At 36.1% G+C, this 13,542-nt stretch overlaps 1 protein-coding gene across 1 annotated transcript in view; it reads right to left on the bottom strand.

Moving 5' to 3' along the window:
• The window catches only part of TBC1D5 (TBC1 domain family member 5), a 319,386-nt gene that overhangs the window by 290,628 nt on the left and 15,216 nt on the right, over window positions 1-13,542 (bottom strand). The gene's annotated exons all lie outside the window — the stretch shown is intronic.

Genomic DNA, 13,542 nt, shown 5'->3' with positions numbered 1-13,542 from the left:
GAGAAGGACAAAATACTTGGCTGACATCTAATGTTATCCTTGATTTTGGAAGTTCATAGTCCTTGAAAGAATACAGTGAGATCATTTAATATCCACTAAGTACATTCACAATTTAATTAGAATATTGCACTCCAAAACCAACACTGGTACCACAAAGGTCAAAATCCACTCTTCTCCTGAATCAATTTTCATTCACCTTTTATTTTAATAAATAATATTGACAGTCGCCATAGCTTTCTTCAAAGTGGTATTCTGTAAATACAACAGTTGAAGAAATGTGCCAGAAGTGTAATCATGTTATCAATTTTTATCCATTCTGTCAAAAAGGTTTATTTGCTTTCTTCCATAACACACATTACATGCAGGAAAGAGTGAGACAGTTTTAAAAACCGTGCTACTGACATGGATTCTTCTCTAGACTGGACTGTACAACTGAAGGAATACATCAAACTTGAGGTTATATATTGTATATATGCACAGATTTTGCTACTTGTTTAGAATGAAATCAGTATGCAGTGTTGTTTCTGCAAGTAATATCTCAAATTGCTCATGGTGTTGCTGTATTTCAGCATTTAAAAGCATAAAGGATAATTTACTCTTAAAACTACCTGGGCACGTTATATTTAACAAGTCTCAAAGTCTCTTTAGGGATTATAATAAGGAAACACTTTGCTTAATCATAAATTTTATATTTATCTTGGCTAAACACCCTCCTTTGGATAGACTGCCATGTTTTGTCAAGAAAAATCAACACAGTGGAAATGAAGTACTTGTTCTGTTGTGTGGTCATTCAAAAGACTATGTAGAAGTAATGTAAATGCGCACCAGCGCTGCTGATAATTTCACGCTCTCATACACTCATTTCAATTTGCTTTAAAAAGGACTATTCCTCCTGGCTAAATATAGTCATCATGAAAAAGCATACCTCCCCTTTGAGCTAATAACACTGCAAGCCCCAAGACACTAAAGTACAAAAACTTCTATATTTTAAGGAACATGAAGCACTTTCTTCTCACAGTATGTGTTTCTGAAGTGGGACAAATGAGACTTTTTTTTATTAAGGTATTCTCTTTTAGTGCACAGATTTCTGTTTGAAAATGACAATTCGTTCCCACACCACATCTGTGAATCCCATCCACCCCCTAAACAAATCATATATATCCCAAATGCTTCTTTTCAAAAGCCATGGGTCCTTGTAAAAGCAGTCTATGCTGTCACACATTGAAAGATTTTGAGGATTACTGGGACATATAATGGCTCAGGAATGATCCTGAGGTTCTCGAATCAGACCTTCTATAGGGAGAACCACTTAGTCATAGATCATTCATCTGCAGCTTTGGAACCTCTGGTAGCAAAGCGATTTTTCACCAGTGAGTTGCAGTGGAACTAAAACTGTAATTACAGTTAGTGACACCTGACACATACATTTTTTCTTCCTTTTAAAATTTATTTCGTTTTTAATTACTTTCATGTTTAATTTGCGTTTCTAATCTGTGGTTACAGAACTCACCTCATCACACAACTACTTCTGTCTAAGTTAGATGGTCATAATTCCCTGATCAAATAAGTCATGTAAATCATTTTAAGAAAGGACACAAAATAGCCAATGACCTGGGATACTGCCAACTTTCTCTCTCTTGCAATCACATGCAAATTCCATCCTACACAAGAGGCAAAGGACAGAAACTGAATTTGATTCCATCCCTCTCTTCTACTAGTTGGTCCTTTTCCCCCCAACCCTCCAACATTGTTTAGGTGCCTTTATGCAACAGATCATGAGAAAGATTTGTCAAGAGAACACTAAAGCAAAAGGCATTGTCATTCAGGTGTACTTCACAGAGCAAGAACAGCAAAGATCAAGTAATTATGTACATTCTGTACTCTGCCCAATCCAAGAAGCTGAGTGCTACTCAGAGGAGGCCATGTTGTTGGCAGTCAAGTTAATTTGGGTGATAATGCAAGGAACTGGATTTAATTTAGGATTTTTTTTAATGTTCGAGAGTAAAAGGGAAAAGAGAAAGGCTGGACAGACCTAATTAACTGAATTATAGTTAATGTAAGGTACTGACCACTATATTCTGACTCACTTTTCAAGGATTCTTGGAATTATTAGAAGTTACACAAAGTATTTTGCATTATCAATGAAAAAAAACAAAACAAAACAAACCATCCTTGCAATGGATTATTACATTCAGGAACTTAAATAATGCATAAATCCTTTCCAGGTCAGAAGACTCATTCTTCTGCCACAAATCCCTCCCTGTATTTATTACAAATGATAAATTCAATTAAAAATTAACTGTTTGGTCCACTACACATAGAAAGATAGTTTTGTGACTCAGTACAGTACTTCACTAAAATTGTTAACATATCTCTGATTTATTTTTAATAATAAAAAGTAAAAAAAAGTGTTTGCTATACATATTGATAAGTGTAACTAAAAACTGTAAAAGTAACTCAGTCTCACAATCTGTTAGAGGATAATTTTGAGTCTGTTTCTGGTAAGAACTTTGAGTATTTCTGAATAACTTTTTAACCACCTTCTTCCAATTGTCTCTTAATAAAAAATCAATTTTAAAATATTAAAACACAGTAAAATGTTAAATCCCAAACTACTGAATCAACTGCTATCAATAAAAAACATAGATCAAAAAACAATTTATAACCCAATTAAAACTAGTCGATTTTTTAAATCCCAAACTACTGAATCTACTGCTATCAATAAAAAACATAGATCACTTCACTGTTATAACCCAAGTTTCCTAGTCGATTTTTAGATAAAAACAAGCAGATTACTAGCAAAGGTTTATCTCAATTCCCACATGTACCGCATGCCACATTAAATATATGCAAATCAACCTCTTTCTCCTCTAGTTTTTTTGAGCTGACAACTCATATGACCTGAAGCCATGGTTAACGATTACAATTATTTGACTTTCATATTTATACAATCAGTCATCAGATATGCATGTTAATTGATTTTAACAGATAGTTTTGTATTCTAATGATCAACAGTAAGTGTACATTTTATCAACCTCTTGATTTATAAGAAAATAAAACATATCAGTTTTCACAATTAACCCTTCACTGTATTGATTTGCAGTATTCACTGCAAATTTCACTGTGAACTTCTTCATAACACGTTAACCTGGAAGTACTCCAAACTAAGGGATCTTTATTTTGGTAGCAAGATTTGGTTTTCCAATTAAAGGCATTCTTCTACTGCTTAAAACTTATTAAAACAATGTATTTTCTATGAATTAGAAATTATGAAACCTAATTTATGCTTAAATAAATGGACTGGGCAAACAAGTAACTTACATTTATTAAACATTCACATGTGCTACTTAAAAGTTCATTGCTATTTTTCAAAGAACCTTAGTCATGCAATTCTTGATTTTAATATATATGACAGAGTAGAACCTTACATTTAAGATCCTCGTTTCTCAAGTAATACAGTTAAGGCCAAAACATTCCTGTTGTCAACACAAAACATATTAACTGAATTGGTTACTCTTTTTTTACACGGTTGAAAATTTATTCTTTGCAATTATATTTTTATTGGTGATACCCTTTCCATTGAGGTATAGAATACAAAACTACAAACTGGACAAATTTTCATGTGAAGAACTGACTATTTCCTAGGTTCATACAGTGTGCAATCATTATCTTCCAAAATTAATGGTTGTTCTTCTTTATGTCTATTCATACGAAAGAGTGGATATTGCATCTTACTCTCAAAAAGACCAGGTCATGTCTTGTTCTACAGAAGGGCTCTCCTAAGTTAGGTCTTAACTGTTGTTGGACTAAAGGATTATGCTCCAATTTTGGTAAAGCAAGAGCTGCTGAATCCCTTTCTCAGTGTATTTTAATATCAATATAAGTATTTCAATTTGCAAAATACAAAATCTTTCTATTTTCTATAAATAATTGAACAAGGTGCAGAGTGTATTCAACTTTTAACCAGGTGAGCATTGTACACTCCAAGTTCTGCTACCATTCTTTTTTTGCCTTGCTGCTCCAATTAATTTCAAGTGAGACTATACACCATGAGATTCTGAGACACATTTTCCACAATAGAAAGCACCAGAGACACTAGAGCACTCACATAGATACATAATGCTTATTCAAGTTCCTATAGTGGACTAGGGACATAAAAAACTCAAATCTATGTTACCATAATCATAAGCAAGCACCTTAACCTCTAAAACACTATTTAATAGACTTAGCTCTGATTTTTAAAAAGCCTTGACTGCCACCTTAAAATAATGAGAAAGTTAGTGAATATATGATAGGATTCTGTTGCTTACTTAACAGGTATTTTCCTTAAGCTAAGGTCTGGCATCATGACCAGTACTGATAAGGCAAATAAATTCTCTTCAACCTTTCCCTTACTGGGAAACATCATCTTTATTTTCAACAGATCTTGATTTCACCCTGAACATAATGAGAAAGCCTGTGGGTCTGCAGAAAGAGGGAATCCATTCTGCTCTAATCACTAAGCCCTTTTTACCAGCACAAATATCAATGCAGAAAGACCTTCGTTTCTTTTGTACAATGCAGTACTGCAAGTTAACCACCTTGAAGACTAACTATAAGGTTTATACTTTTGTAGCCAAGGCAGACATTAGGATAAATGGAAGGGTGGAGTAGAGATCTTACACTTACATGTGAAACTTCAACATAAACAGGAGAAGAAAATTGTGGGAGATAGATGTTAAGACAAATTCACTAATAAAATCTTCATCTATACTTTATGTGTAAATATCTAATAATCTCAGAAAACAGAAATAATTCCTAGTTTCTAAAAATGCTTGATATCCCCATTTCTCTTTTAAACTTCACAGTCTTAAAAATTACAGACCTGGTCATGTCAGCTATGGAGAAAAACCAGTAGAATTTAAAAACTGCATTATGTATGGGCTGACTGAGCCAAACTAGTCCTACTCTGACTCATAAATACAACAGATTAATTTACATCACAGTAAATGGGGTTTTATCAGACTGGCAGCCAATCACTTATTGGGGTTCTGTAGAGCTCCACTTAAGGGTCAGTGCTCTTCAATGTCTTCATAAACCACTTGGATGCAGGACTCAAAGGTACACTAAGTTTGCTGATGACACTAAACTGTTGACTACTCTGATGGCCCTGCAGAAAGATCTTGGCATATTAAAGGGTTGGGCAATCACCAGCCATATGACAATTTACAAGGGCAAATGCCGGATTCTGCACCTGGGATGGAGCAACCCTGGATGTATGGACAGATTGGGAACATGAAAGCTGGATAGCATCCCTATGGAAAGGGACTTGGGAGCCTTGGTCGAAAGCAAGTTGAATATGAGTCAGCAGTGCCCTGGCAGCCAGGAAAGCCAACTGTGTCCTGGGGACATCAGGCATAGCATTGCCAGCCAGTCAAGGGAGGGGACTGTCCCACTCTGCTCTGCACTGGGGCGGCCTCACCTTGAATATTGTGTGCAATTTTGGGCACCACAACATAAGAAAGGTATTAAGCTATTGGAGAGTGTCCAAAGGACAGTGCAGGGTCTAGAGGGGAAGCCTTATGAGTAATAACTGAGGGCACCTGGTTTATTCAGCCTAAAAAGAGCAGGTTGAGGGGAGACTTCATTGCAGTCTACAACTTCCTTGTGAGGGGAAGAGGAAGGGCAGAACACTGATCTCTTCTCTGGGGGGACCAGTGACGGGATCCAAGGAACAGCCTGAAATTTTGTCAGGGGAGGTTTAGGCGGGATATTAGAAAGAGGTTCTTCACTCAGAGGGTGGTTGGGCACTGGAACAGGCTCCCCAGGGAAGTGGTCACAGCACCAAGCCTGACAGAGTTCAAAAAGCATTTGGACAATACTCTCAGGCACATGGTGTGACTCTTGGAGCTGTCTTGGGCAGGGCCAAGAGTTGGATTTTGATGATCCCTGTGGGTCCCTTCCAAGTCAGGATATTCTATGATTCCATGATTAAGTTAGAATTTATATAAACATTTTCACAAGATGCCTAAACCTAGATTAAAGTAGAAACAAAAGAAAATACTATTTACAATTCACTATTTTTAAAAAGTATTTTAATTGTTCATCGTGAAGATTGATCATTAGAAGTAGCATGTGACTAACAGTACTCAGTGTATTTACTAAAAACTGAGAGGAAACAAAAAGTGGAAAGCAACTGATGACACCTTCTGATGACAACTTTTACGTAAAGAATTGCAACTACAATAAATTCCGCAGCTAAAGGTTAAATTAAGGTTATGTGTAGAAATAAGACCAATAAAACATACTCTAGGAAATGAGAAAGTAGCGTAGTCAAAAATTTTCCAGCTGAAAGACAAACATTATGAGTTCAGGGATAGCATGCCACCATCCAGACGCTATGGCCAGTTTGGATCACTGAGACTCTTACAGGCATCATGACAGAGGCAATGGAGACAAAAAAAAATTCAGAAGTTCAGTACAACTTAGCTGACTTAGAATCCAACTATGTGTAACAGACACAAAAAATGATGTTGAATCCATGAAATATAGAAAACCACTTACTATACTGGCTTTGTTGCACAGTAATATGTTCTTGGGCACTATTTCACACGGAAGACATAAACACGGAAATGAGTAAATTTAACACAACTAGGTAGGTAAGTTTAATTACCTGTATCCACAGGTGATCAGATTTGATTCGAAATCATAAAGGATATGGGTTTTCCATTCTCCTTGATGTAGAAGGTATAGTCTTTAGAATGTTTAGTTAACTTCATACTAAAAATATTTAACTGCTTTGCAACTCACTGTATAACTTCAACAAAGAAAAAACATATTATCAGCTGGATCGGTTCTGTACAGCCATATAAACTCCAGCAAAGGTTACAAGGCATGGATGGAAAAATATCAAAAAATAAGAACAAGGGGAGGACAAAAGACGTATTGATCATTTTGATGACAAATCTAAGCCCACACACAGGTTGTCTAATGTGATAAAAACCACATTCATAAACCCTCCAAGGGTCAATTTGTGAAATGGAAAATGTTACACCACCACCAGGGTGTTTTATTTCTACCAGCACTCCCTAAATCTAACTCCATTTTATAATAGTGACTAAATTTCAATGGACTTACTAACATTAAGAAAGAGATTAATGAGAATAGTTTGCTCACATAAAACCAACCCTCTCCTTTGATGTTCCCTGTCTTTAACAAAGTGGAACACGAATACTGCATAAGCAGTCAAACGCCTCTTCTGACGTAAATATTCCTTCTGAGACTCCCGATGTCACCAGAACTAAGGCTTGTGGCTTCCAAATGGACAAAACATGGAAACTTGACTTTAAGAAAAATGAAAGGCTGCACAGTTTCTCGTAGAACAAGTGACTATTTTACACAGAATCATCAAGTCAGTGAATGGAAACCACAGCAGAAAACTGCTGCAAATTTCAATCCTGTTAGTGGATAGATGAATTTAGGGAAGAGGATGTAAGTATCATCAGTGTAAAGCAAAATTGGTGTATTTTATTTTAAACATGGTTAAACTCAACGCTTTAACTTAAACATTTAAGAGTGATTTTAGTCTGTAAGTTTTACATCTCTTGCCACTTGAATCTGGTGATCCAAATATCTATAACAGCACATTTGAAATGCTGAGTTATATTAATCTCATACTAACTATAGCAGTTCAATTTCAACAAATTTCTCAGGGTTTTTGCATATTGCTGAATAAATGACTCTGGAATTAGCTTACTTTTCTTGGAGGCATTATATGAGATTATTTCTTAGTCTCCTCCTCTTTGATTTAGTACACATCTTCAGATAATTTATTAATGTTTTGGATATCTCATTCATCATCTATTATTACTGGTGTCATAAATTAGAGGAATGGAACAAAGCACTGGACTATACATTTATCCATATTCATCAAAAGAATAGCCAACTCTGTTAGCAAGCACTGTATAAAGGTTGTTGGTCTATCCACTAAGGTGAGACCAGGAGCAGTTTTTCAATTCAAATCCCCAAACAGATTAAATTTATAGAATAATATGTTACTAGTGAAATAAAAATCAGGGCTTCACCTTTAAATACAAAGCGGTAGGAACACCTGGTCTGCAAAAGACAAAAGCACATGTCAGACGTTGCTATGTCCTGTAAATCACTCAGAAGAATTAGAAAGCTAATGAATGCCAGGTTTACCTGGAAAAAATGGATTAATTGTTGAAAATACTGTAATTTTGTCAGCATACCATAAAACAGTAAAGAGAAGGCAAGATTCAACTAAGAGAAACTTAAATATCAGTATTTAATTCAATGGTAATATTGTTCAAGAAGACAAGTTGCCTAAACTGGTGGCAAGTAGTAAAAATGAAATCTCTTGTCTTTTTTTTCTTCCTTTCCCTTTCCTGTTTGTTTTTGTTTTGCTTTGGTTTGGGTTTTTTTCAACAATCTAACCATAAAGGACATTGGAAAATACAATTGTGAAAATTTCACAAGATTTTCAAGATAATGGACATTAATGTGAATCCTATAGGTAATAAGTTACATAGCAGCATAGGAACTTGAATAAGCATTTTGTATCTTTTAACTCTTATATGAAAACATTTGAGCCAGATTTAGTACTTCACTAATGGAATGAAATACAGAATATAAGTTCTTATATTAGAGAAGAAAAGAACTTCAAAAGTTAAATTTGAAAATTGGATAAAGTGCTTCAGATAGCAACTGTGCATCTAATTTCTCAGAGGGGAAGAAATAGTTGTTATTCTTTCTTCTTCAGGCATTACAGATTAGGTATTTCAGGCTCCAATATGACCTGAAAACAACAAAATAAATTTTTCCAACTAAATAAAAAGTTTGTCATTGTGCCACATCTAATTTAGGACCCTCATTATTTTCCATACAGAACCTTCACTATTGATAGTAATTGATGATTAACAAAACATACTTGTATCAATGCCTTTTAAAGTTAATTCAACTCAACACAGACACATTTTTACCTTTGTACGTTTAGAAATATTAATTGAGCTGTTTAATGAACTAGGTATTACATTCTCCTATAGTTACAACTACCAGTGGAATAGAAAAAAATTATGTGAACTGCAACTTTTGTCAGTCTCCAGTTTGATTGGTATTTGGCAATGATCATGATAAATCTTATTCAATCTATGAAGGCGGTTTGCAATCAAAAAGAACCTTATCATTACAAGACTTAAAATAAGGAGTACCCTCTTTGTATTGAGGTGCATGGTTTGAGGACTGACACAAAGCAAAGAAACCAATCCCTTCTCTGCTTCAGAGCTGCCATTTGCACTCTCACTCTTATCTCTGCTTCACTTCATCTAAAAATGTATATTGTCAGGGAAACACTGAGAGTTCATCTTCTCTCTGATACTTACGATATTCACCCTGAATTCCATTTTGAGCCTCAGTGAATTTCTAACTTCTACGGCTGGAAACTTTATTAGACGAGAGACTATAAGCATGTCATACCCAAAACTTCCAGCAGCAATCTAAAAGTAACAGATCAAAGATAATTCTCAGGTGCAAAAAGGACTTTATTGAACCTGGTCTCCCACAACCAATGGAATTCCTCTACCAACTGAAGTAGTAGTCAAAAACAAAGTGTTGGCAATGGCAACATCATTCCATCATGCAAGAGTTTCCTCGACTTAGTATTTTCAAACTATCTGAGATTTTTCCCCTTCCTGTCTTTTTGTTCACTGAGTGGAAAACTTATGCCTGCATGGAATTGTTCACAGAACCTCAAATCAAGGAACATAAACAGTTAATTTACTTAAGACCAACTTCACTATATTAACCTTGGGATGGATGCCTGGAAGAAGATTTCTTTTTTTCTCATCCCAAAGAGATTACTTGCTTATCTAAAACTTTACAACAAAATCCCAGTGAAGGATATCCAGAATTACCCAATCTTCATTATTTTCCATATAAATAAGCAGGTAATCTGTTTTGTATTCTGAATACACAATGTCATTTATTAATGACAGATCTGAACACTAATTAATGAATGTATAGAAGTACTGAAATATCATGGAAATAATGTTTTAGCTCATTCCATATGGAATTTGGAATACAAGACCCAAATCTCCTCAAGTAATTAGGCCAACATAACTTTCCTTTAACTCTTGTTACCTAATTCTCATAACTTTCAGGTCTGCTGAAAACGTCATCAATGAACAGTAAGCTGCATGGTGAATAGACACCAACCGACCACTGACAAGTAAAAACAGATAATGTTCGGTTAGAACACAGAACAAAAATAAAAATCAATGGAATCCTAAATTAAATATTTTTTAAAAAAAATTATTTTTATTGAAGGTTCTGCAAGACATGTCTCCTTTTTAATATCAGACATCCAGAAGGCTTCAGATGTTTATATATCTGCTGGATAGGATCAGTACTCATAGATGTTGACTCTTAAGGTAGTTTTAAGGGATATCACTGTTATGTTCTCTAATCACAGAAATTACATGAAATTTAAACTTTTGCTTCTCTGCAGCATCGTATCCTCTAAACACTGTTGAGTACCTACTCTCAGACAGACATATACTTATAAAAACCCATGTATTAGAACATTCATTCATGTAGTTGATCAGAAACACATGTGGACCTGCAATAATCTAACACATTTACCATCGGGACAAAAGGCCAAGAAGGAGATTTGAAATCCAGTGACTATAAAGGAGTGATTAAATGCAGGAGGAGAACTAGGAAGATGATATTTTGAAGCAAGCAGACAGGTACCAGCAGACACCCAAAGCTGATACATCGGGACCAAAGATAAAACTCTCCACAGGGGCCTGTGATAGGCTGTGATACTAATTTCCTCGACACAATTATTACCACTAGTAAATAAGTTTACTACAGCTACACGATTTAACAACTGTTAAACCAAAACTGCTAAATTCAGAATCCACTAAAAACATACTACAAATTGTCTCAAAGAAATAGGGCTTGTTTACTCCTCATTACGGTGTCAGTGAGTCAAAGAGTTGATCTTAAACAACAAAAGCCTGACAGAAGAAAATGCCGCCAGCTCTGTCAGACTCCTGGAACAGAAAGTCAAGGCTCAAATGATTGTGTTGATCTTTGACTGAAACTGTAAAACAAGTCAGGTTCTTCAAAGCCAAACATAACACCACAGCCAACAATAAGGAGTCTTTTAGTTTTTTCTGCACAATGGATTTTTTTGATGTCATGAGCTCTGGAAGTTTTTAATCACAGTAAAAAAGCACTAGCAAAGTAAATGCATATGGCCTAAACCCATAAGGACTGGTTTTCCTAACTAATTTTATTTTTCCTTCTTTCACCAGCACCAATACTTCTTACTAATAGATGCTTTGAAGTTTTTAACCAGCTTCTAATCCATCAGGGTTTTTTTCCTTTCACTATCTAAATCTGAACAATAGTTCAGATTTGTTCACTGACTAAACTTCAAAGTATCTGTGTTTTATTAGTCACATGGAAATTGGATTGCTACCCACAAGACTGCACTGACACAGATCAGAATAAGAATCCCATTTAAAGGTTAACGGCCTTATGATACATCATTTCATGCTTTTAATTAATATAAAGGTAATTAAAAATACCATATTTTCTGTTCGTAAGTTACTCTTAGTTATCCTTCCTGAACTTCTGATTCTCAGCATCACTTCCTATATCCTATCGGTCTTCCCGTCCTTTTTTTAAAAGGCCTACATTCACTAAATCCCTCTCAATGTATCTTCCAGTGTAATTTTAGAGTGTATTTATAAGATTTCTGCTGCTACTCATTAAAAATCAGATTCATTAATGTTTACTTTCTAATTTTAGATATGACTTTATTTGAAGTAAAATTTTAACCCATACCAAGGAGACGAAGTTTTACATACTGCAGATTTCCCACCCCCACAGAAAGTAACAGCAGAAATAAACAGTTAATTACTAGAATCAGAGCCAGAAACAATAGACAGACAATAGTTTAACCACCTGCTGCACAACCTCTTCTTCCCATCTCTCACCTCCAGTAAATTTATCTTGATTATAATTACATTGGTCAGTTGAAGTTCATTCAGCTGCAGGTCTTTCCATCACTGACATCAACAGGACTCACAAGTACAAACCAATTCTCTCTTCCTGGAACAAATCTTAAGCATTCAGAAGCTCAGGACTTCAATGTTTGACTTCAGGAACTAATTGCTTAATAGGCATCTGGAAAGTAACGATTTACTTCACTTAGCCATACCAGCACTTTATTATCCATTTTATGTAAGAATTCATAATGATAACAAGCGTATTGCTTGACATGCAACAAAAACATAGAGGTAACCAGGTATTTCCTCTGACCCCTGTCAGATCAATTAATTTCGGTAACAGAGACAAACGCCTTCAGAACAGCAGAACAAGACAAGAGAAATCCTCTCAAATGCTAAAAAAAAAGCCAAAGAATATATGCTCTGAGGAAGTGAACTGGGTTTTATAAATTAACTTCACTGAAGTAATTCTCTATACCACCAATAAAGCTGTTTTCAGTAATGTACAGCATCATACACAATACTTTATAGTAAAATAATTTCATTGAATCACATGCCCCCCAGAAAAAGATAGCATAGGTTACCTATCCAGAGTGCTTATCATTACAAATATCCATTTCATTTTAACAGAATAGAATTGTCTAGGTTGCAAAAGACCTTTAAGATCATCAAATCCAACCATCAACTTAAAACTGCCAATGCTTTTGGTGAAGAAATTTTTGCTAATATCCAATCTAAACCTTCCCTGGCACAACTTGAGGGTGTTTCCTCTTGTCCTGTAACTTGTTACCTGGGAGAAGAGACCATCTCCCATCTTGCTACAACCTCCTTTCAAGTAATTGTAGAGAGTAATAAGGTCTCCCCTGAGACTTCTCCAGGCTAAACAATTCCAGTTCCCTCAGCTGCTCCTCACAGGACTTGTGCTCCAGACCATTAACGACTTCTGCTGCCCTCCTCTGGACACGCTCCAGCACCTAAATGTCTATCCTGTACTGAGGGGCTCAAAACTAAACACAGGATTTGAGGTGTGGCCTCACTAGTGCTGAGTACAGGGCAACAATCACTGCCCTGGTCCTGCTGGCCACACTATTGCTGATACAAGCCAGGATGCCATTGGCCTTCTTGGCCACCTGGCACACTGCCGACTCATAGTCAGATGACAGCTGACCAGCACCCCCAGAGCCACTTTCCAGTCACTCTTCCCCCAGCCTGTAGCACTGCATGGGGCTGTTGTAAAACAAGTGCAGGACTTGGCATTTGGTCTTGCTGAACCTCATACTGCTTGCTTTGGCCCACTGATCCAGCCTGTCCAGATCCCTCTGCAGAGCCTTCCTACCCTCCAGCAGATCAACTCCTGTCCAACTTGGTGTCATCTGCAAACTTCGCAAGGGTATACTCAATCCCCTCATCCATATCATCAATAAAGATATTAAAACAGGGCTGGTCCCAGTACTGAGCCCCAGGGAACGCCACTCGTGACCAGCCACCAGCCACTCCATTCGCCACCCCTCCAGGGGCCTGGCCA

This window comes from Pipra filicauda, unplaced genomic scaffold (genome assembly GCF_003945595.2).
Source record: "Pipra filicauda isolate LSUMZ 115617 unplaced genomic scaffold, ASM394559v2 scaffold84_size4826128_pilon, whole genome shotgun sequence".
Classification (NCBI taxonomy): Eukaryota; Metazoa; Chordata; class Aves; order Passeriformes; family Pipridae; genus Pipra; species Pipra filicauda.
Note: the sequence above shows the minus strand (reverse complement) of the source record. Positions and strands in the feature narration are given on the sequence as shown.